Consider the following 8,413-nt stretch of genomic DNA (forward strand, 5'->3'; position numbering starts at 1 on the left):
CAAGGATTTCTGCTCTATTTGATAAATCTGTGATTTGACAGCACAGATGTAGAAGTCTCCCTGATATTGCAGTAACTTGAGGCTGAAGGAATATTTTTACCCAGTTATTTCAAAATTTCGATGATATGCAGAAGGAACTTTTTTACTGTGTCTTTGGCAACATTCTTTGTTTTGCTATGTAGGAAGGTTTTCAAGTGTCAGATTATGATTTGTTTTATCACATATTATAACCGCCCCAGTGCATGCTGTAGGTCTTGGCTAGAGGGGGCCAGCAGGACCACGTCATCTGCAAAAAGAAGAGACGAAATCCTCTGGTTCCCAAAACCTTCCGGCTCTTGGCTGCGCTTAGAAATCCTGTCCATAAAAGTTATGAACAGGACCGGTGACAAAGGGCAGTCCTGCAGTCCAACAAGCACCGGGAACAGGTCCGACTTAGTGCCGGCAATGCAAACCAAACTCCTGCTCCGCTCGTACAGGGACCGGATGGCCCCTAGTAAAGGGCCCCCGATTCCATACTCCTGGAGCACCCCCCACAGGGCATCACGAGGGACACAGTCGAATGCTTTCTCCAGGTCCACAAAACACATGTGGACCGGTTGGGCAAACTCCCATGAACCCTCGAGCACCCTGTAGAGGGTATAGATCTGGTCCAGTGTTCCACGGCTGGGACGAAAACCGCACTGCTCCTCCTGAAGCCGAGGTTCGACTATCGGCCGGACTCTCCTCTCCAATACCCTGGCATAGGCCTTACCAGGGAGGCTGAGGAGTGTGATCCCCCTGTAGTTGGAACACACCCTCCGGTCACCCTTCTTATGTAGGGGGACCACCACCCCAGTCTGCCAATCCAAAGGCACTGTCCCCGTCCGCCACGCAATGTTGAAGAGGCGTGTCAACCATGACAGCCCCACAACATCCAAAGACTTGAGGTTCTCAGGGCGGATCTCATCCAAGCCCGAAGCCCTGCCACCGCGGAGCTTTTTAACCACCTCGGTGACTTCAGCCTGGGTGATGAAAGAGTCCAACCCCGAGTCCCCAGCCTCTGTTTCCACCAGGGAATGCGTGATGGCAGGATTGAGGAGATCCTCGAAGTATTCCTTCCACCGGCCGATAATGTCCCCAGTCGAGGTCAGCAGCTCCCCACCCCCACTGTAAACAGTGTTGGCGAAGCACTGCTTCCCCCTCCTGAGACGGTTTACCAGAATTGCTTCGGGGTCAACCGGTAGTCCTTCTCCATGGCCTCACCGAACTCCTCTCAGGTCCGAGTTTTTGCCTCTGCCACCGCCCGGGCCGCGGCACGCTTGGCCCCACGGTACAAGTCAGCCGCCTCAGGAGTCCCACAAGCCAACCACAGCCGATAGGACTCCTTCTTCAGCTTGACAGCATCCCTTACTGCCGGTGTCCACCACCGGGTTCGGGGATTGCCGCCGCGACAGGCACCGCAGGCACCGCGGAGAACATGGTCCACTCGGACATAGAGTCTGAGTGGACCATGTTCTCCGCATCTATGTTGTCCTTTAACAACTTTTACTGCTCAAATCATATTTAAAAAATGGTATGCTCCTGGAGAAGTATGCCTAAACGTCTTGCACTACAACACAGGTTGGTCTTATGAGGATTAGTGGGACTTTATTTTTATTTTTTTTATTTATTTATAAGATAGTAGGTGGCTTGTTATGGTAGAGAAGCTGCATAACAACCTACTAAAGAATCAGCTAACCAAACCAACTGATTGCTTGAGGTTGCACGGAATGTGGTGTGCTTGAAACTGGGCCATCCGTGTGAAGTTCAAACATTTGAGACCTCAACATGGCGCCTGGCAATGATGGAAGCGGTTACTGAAACATCTAACATAACATGTTTAGCTACTTATCCCTTGTTTTGAGAAGTTGTTTATTCCCCTCATGTGGTGGGTTGCTGTAATTGGCTGAAACAAGTAAGCTACCAGATGGGTTGTAGATCATTCCCTGTTAAAAAAAGGCATGAGACAAGTCTGGGTTGAGCCAAGTCAGGGGAGTCTCAAAAATCCACACACTAATTAAGTGAGTTTTACAGACAACAAGCAGTGTGTAAATCAAGATATATTTGTGTGATTAGAAATACATAAGTAAATCTTGTGTACACGTGTGAATCATCCATATTTAAGCTGTTTAGGATGTGCTGTCCTGCACATCTAAATTCACATGCAGGTTAGACTCCCTTGACAAAGGGGCATCGTTAGTGGATTCCAAAGCATTTTTATCCACTCAGGCAGACTTTATTTTGGGAAATGCAACTTGTACAAAGCAAGCATTCCTGCTGCAAGCTGTTCAGCCTTATATGTTTGAGCTACAATAATATTATGGTGATGCATAGGCTATGATGTATACTAACGAGAGGCTGAAAAAAGCATAGCCGAAGATAATGATTGTCTTCAGCGCTTAAATCGGTATGTATCTCTTTGTTATCTATGTTGTTTTTTTTATTTCTTTATTGATTTCTGTGCATGTTTGCCAATCACAAACATGGTTTTCTGCTGCTATTTCCTCAATTAGGTGATATGCAAGCACAGCGGTTATACAGCTGATATAAAAACCCACTAATATATACATTGAACACAAGCGCCAAAACAAGTAGAGGACTTAATTCAGTCACTTGTGCACAATTGAAGCGGGGGCTGTATTCGCTGAAAAGCACTTTGCTCTTCATGCAATGCCTTGAGGAATAACAGAAATCCTAAATTGTCAAGCAGAACTGCTTTTGTTTTCTATTTTAGAACAGTTCAATACAGAATACATATTTAAACATTTCAGTTTTTATTGCAGCTGTGTAACACCATGCCTAACTAAGACTGAAAATATGTCATACTTGTGTAACATGAAGTTTACCTACAAAGTAAAATGCAACCGTAAGTTTCGCATTTTTTTAATTTGATTTGCGGTTTTCTTTGTAACTGGTGGTTTAACTGGAAAAGGTTTACTCTTACAACAAACCAACTTCTGCATTCTCCAGCAGGCAACTCAGAGGTGTTACAGTGTTGGTCTACCGAGCATAGTATTGTTAAGTAGGGCTAATTCACTTGAAGAACAGCCAGTTGGAGTTTCATCTCATTTTTAATGTACAATTATTTTTTTGTGGGATTTATCTGTATTATGTACAGGTTCAAAAAACCCTGAACCATATATTGAGAACCCCTTAGGTTTATGAATAAATCAGCAACAAAACCTACATAAAAGCGTGGTCTTCAAGGGAACCATAAATGTACAGATTTTATTAATTTTAAAGTACCAACTATATATCCTGCCAGGACATGGAAAACAAACATGATCTGCCATGTCTATCAGGAATGTTTATTAAGCAGCCAGACCGATAATGGGTTCATTGTAACCTGCCAGCACCAGCATGACTGCACATGGAACATGATCCAAGGAATGTTTTTACTTACAGCTTTCAGTTCAGGAGTATTCAAACACCTGACTGAATAGAAGAGGCAATCTGGGCATTTTGTCCTTGTTAATAATGTGGAAAATCAACTTAAGAAACAATATGACCATGTTTTCTTTACTGCACTGCTGGCAACTGTGATGTCAAGCATTTACAGAACATTAGTTAAGGCAGAGGTTATAACTTAATTTATTTACAGTAAAAATGTGTGCTGTTAAGACATGCATCTTAATAGAAATACTTCATTTTCAATTACTAAGATTGTGACATTCTCAACTGAACTCAATATTTTGACATACTTAAGCATTCTTTATCAATTGTCCTGTTTTATCTTTACCAAGAAAAACTCAGAAAAGCAGAGAAATATGATTTAAATCATAGAAATGATTTATTGGAGCTCAAACCTATTTGGGAATATTAATCACAATGTTACACCACGATCCTTTGAAATGCTGATGTTGTACAATATCAGTGCAATGCAAAATTGGAAAAACAAAAGTTACATTTCCTGCCTCAAATAGTGAACCCTAATCCTGTGTGGCTATTTCATTATTTCATTTATTGTTTATAGATTTCTTTTTACTTTATTGTGAAATTATTGTCCTACGTGGATGAGAAAATATTAATCATGACGAGAGTCATGTTGAAGCATTTATACTGTAAAACACACAGTTAAATAACAGTCTTGAAATCTTTTAGCAACATCATTGCAAACACCAAAAAGAGGAGCCTTTGATTAGCAGAGGAAAACATTGAAGGAAATCTCGCAGGAAATCTCAGTAATCGACTCGACAGTCTTACCTCTGTAAAAAGAATCAGGACAAAATGGTGTCCGGTCACACGGAAACAATGCAAAGAAGTGAACTCTGAGGGTCAAACGAGCTCCTATAAGTGGTAACACATCAAATTTTAATGTTCGTGTTCTATTTTTGTTTTATTATCTTCCTGCAAATATTCACAAGTATAGAAAGAGGCATCGCTTTGAAGGAAGGGAAATTATTTTTTACAGATGTTCTGTTTACTGCCGTTTAAGCTTTGTCATTTTAAGGAAACAAATCTTTTTCCTCACTTTGTGCCAGCATGAAGGTGATAGAATGTACATAAAATGCCAGGAAATCCTAAGTCTGTGAATAGAAGGCAATTAACCTGCTTTTCCAGTTACATCCACAACAGTTTATTAGCCAGAAACTGCCAATCAAATTGATTATCTAACTTCCCTAAGATAATTAACCATCTGTGTCCTCAAATTGTCATAATGTCATTTGTTTTGTAATTCATTTATTTAATTATTTATTTATTCATTCATTCATTCATTCATGCATGTCTTTCTATTTTAGTCTGGTTTTGAAGGCATTCCTTGTGTAGCACACCCAAGATGTGAGATTATTTCAGGTCACTTGCAGAAATTGCCACAGAATACCTTGAAGTTCTCTACAGACTCAGACAAACAGCATAAAGGTATGGATTATTCTTTCCTCCCAACTGAGAAATTAAGAAGATGCAATCATCCTTCCAGAAGAAAGAGGCTTTTTCTAGCTGACAAGCTTAGAGACAGCATGTTGTCAGAGTTCCTGAGTTCAACAAGAACATGCTGTCTGTGGGACTATCCTATCAGTTGCTACCACTGGTTAGTTTTGATAAAATGTTTGTCAGTTATGTGCCCATTTCATTCCTGCCGTTCTAAAGAAAGACTTTCCCTGTTTTGCCTTCTGATGTGTGAAAGATTTCATCAAAACAACCTTGCCTTTTGCTGATGGTTGCATCAGAGCAAGCACAGCCTGCAGCAATGAACACGTGTGCTGCAAGAGAGAGAAAGCTTTGGCTTGCCCTCCACGAACCGATCCCCATAGCTGACTCAAACACTGTCCCGATATTTTCCAGCCTCCAGAGATGGTGCTAAGGGACTGGAACACACCGCTGCCAGCGTGTGACCCCTGGTTTAGAGGGACCGAAGTATTCAGCAAAACAGGTGGAAATGTTTATGCTACTGGACACTGTGTTTCAATGTCACTGAGAAATCCACAACTGGATGAACTGTACCCCTCTTTCCTCCTTTTTACCCTTTTTACCATCCTTTGAGAGTTAACTATAGCATCGGAAAAATGCAACGACTTTCTACACAGAGTTTAGGAAAAATATAGGAAAGTCTTCCAGCTCTTAGACCTAGAATTGGTTGACTGATGAGTTGCCATTAGTGTGTTCATAATTCTAGCAAAATGTCTTTAATTTTTAATCAGTAGAAGTAGATTATGTTTGACATTGTTTTTGTTATTGTTAGTCTGTTTTGATGTGATTGTTTCTCATCACTTAATACCTTTAAATATAGATTAGTTTGATTAGCAGTTTTTAACCTTTGATTGAAGAAATATATTTTGGTTATTGCTAGATTTCCCTTTATCTGTGACAGAAAAATTATAATGCTAAGAAATAGATAAACTCCTGGTCTTTTTGAATGTATAACTGATCATTCAATGGGAAAGGAAAATAATTATCGTCAGATTGATAAGTATATTGTTTAATTTATGATGAAATATCTGTAGCTGATTTACGTATGAAATTATATTGTCGTCTGGTAAAAGGCTCTGATCTGCACCACATTTGTCAGATATTCTTGCTAATATCACTCCCAGTAACATCAGATGTTGTTTGTGCGTGTCCTTGTCATTTTTGGCTTAGTTTTGCAGCCCAAGTTTCAGATTTATCAGTGTAAAACAGAAAGTTGGTGCTGTTTTTATGTAGTATTTTTTATTTTACATCAAGTCTGCGTTTTTCCGTCCTGCATTTAGGTCCCTGCAATTTCAATCATGTCATAAGTTGTTCTGTCAGATCAATTCTTTTTCTAGCAAGGTTATATCTGACAGTAGATCATCAATGTTCTTAGAAACTTCCACAATTATTCCTAAAATGGAGGGGAGTGTTTGACAAGAGTGACGTACGCATTACGTAATCACATTCAATTTGCAAACTGATGTGGTTGCATGAAAACACTTATGAGAAGCTTATTGCGAAGGTCTACAGTCTCATGTGGTAGAAATTACAATTTGTTTGACATAATTACTGCAACACTGGCAGAGGCACAAACCATTTCTCAGGACCTGCTCACACAGAAATGTCCACTCAGATCAAACAGACGATCTAACAGAGCAGAGAGCAAGCAAAGGGAGATTAAGTAGCTTAAACAAAAGTGCAAACAGTAATTAATCAGCCTAAGTGTTAAAACCCGAGTCCAATTTATTCAGGACCACTCAGCTGAGAAGACCTGACCAAATGGAGATACTCGCATATTAAACCCTGACTCTTTAAACAGTAAAACCAGCATCGAACCCTTGATTGAACTGTTGTTTTCTGCAAACTGTTCAAACCAACTGTTTTAAATGATACTTGTGATAGAGAACAACTCTCCATGCGATACAGAGCAAAGCTTGACATTACATCATAATGTTCTCATTGTCATGTTTAACCTTGTAGGCTACCGTTTGTGAATGAATGCCACTGTTTTCTCTAGTTTGCTCAAGGCAGCAACATTACAACCAGAGCATCTCAGGGGCCACAGAGTGACAAATAACACTGCTGAAAATAGCTCTCTGAACATTTGTAATTACTCCTGGAGACTGGGGAGCAGAATCTTTACTTATAGATAATGCTTTGTCTCTGAAGACCTTCACAAACATGTTTGCGCAACATTGGTTAAGCCTGCAATGCCAGAAAGGTCTTCCTGAATATTAAATCTGGTGTCAGTGGAGGAATCCCATGCACATGCCGTGGTTTATTTATATCATCTTGGCCAGAATCAAAGAGAAGAGCATCTGTAGTCATGGCAACAGAGTAGTCTACAGAGTGTCACCTTCTCACCTTGGCTTTACTTTGAGTCTGCTTGACATTGTTGAATCATCTCTGCTTGCCATCATACACCAGGCTCTGTTCTCAAGCTTTGTTTGGGATTTTATGAAACATTTGTTACCCAAGCTCCAAAATATAGGATATCAGCCCATATCTAAGCTAAATTTTATTTGAAAGCTTTTAGGAAGATAAAAGTGTTGGAATTATTTTTGGATATTAAATATTTAGACTTAAATCAACATAGAAATGGTTAGTCAGACACAAAATCAACCTTTTTACATGGCTGTTTCAGCCCCCAGATTTAAATATTATAGAGAAATCCTATTTCATAAAATTATATTTTGTCCCTCTAGAATAAACGTTTCCAATCAATGTTGTTGTTTTTTTTCAGTGACATTATGCTAATTTAATGAAAGTAGAATTTTGTTTAAGACTCTTCACACGTCTAGCTCTAACCCAGTGGGGTAGGGGCTGTTTGACTTCGATAAACATACACCAGATTGGTTTTGATTCGCACTAAAGTCATTGGGTAGTTTTGTATAACTGATTAGTAAGTTGTTGAGTTTTTGTTGTTTCTAGATTTTTCATGACAAGAAATTTCAGTACCAAAATGTTACCCAAACCTTTGCTCTTGGTGTTTGCTCTGTTACTGTAATGTAACATGTCTTGACCCTACATGCAGAAGAAACTACAGGTAACTGCAGTTCACTGTACAGACAACATCGGTACCAAAATATGCTTCCTCTGGGTCCTTTCTATCATTGCTTTTCATTTAACTTCCACCTCTTAATGTGTTTTTTGCAGGGAGGAAACATCTGCTGATGTGTATTTTCCCACTAGCAGCTATGTTTACTTTCTTCTGAAGTTCTGCTCTCTAATATGGAAAAGTACTCTCAGCAGGCTCGCAACATGCATTAATGGAAGGGAACAGGACGACGCTTTCCTACAAATTTAAAATTGGTGCAATGCTGGACAGCTGCTCACCTTCAGAGCAAAACAATCAGCTGCAGCCATTGTGAAACACACAAGGTAAGCCCTCTAGCAGGCTGTTTCCCCTCCGTGATAACGTCAGGCCATTTTCCTTCCCGCTAACAGCAACAACAATATTTCCGAGATGCTTTGTTCGTAATCACACATTTGATCTGTAAATACT

Source organism: Girardinichthys multiradiatus, chromosome 15 (assembly GCF_021462225.1).
Source record: "Girardinichthys multiradiatus isolate DD_20200921_A chromosome 15, DD_fGirMul_XY1, whole genome shotgun sequence".
In the NCBI taxonomy this organism is placed as follows: domain Eukaryota; kingdom Metazoa; phylum Chordata; class Actinopteri; order Cyprinodontiformes; family Goodeidae; genus Girardinichthys; species Girardinichthys multiradiatus.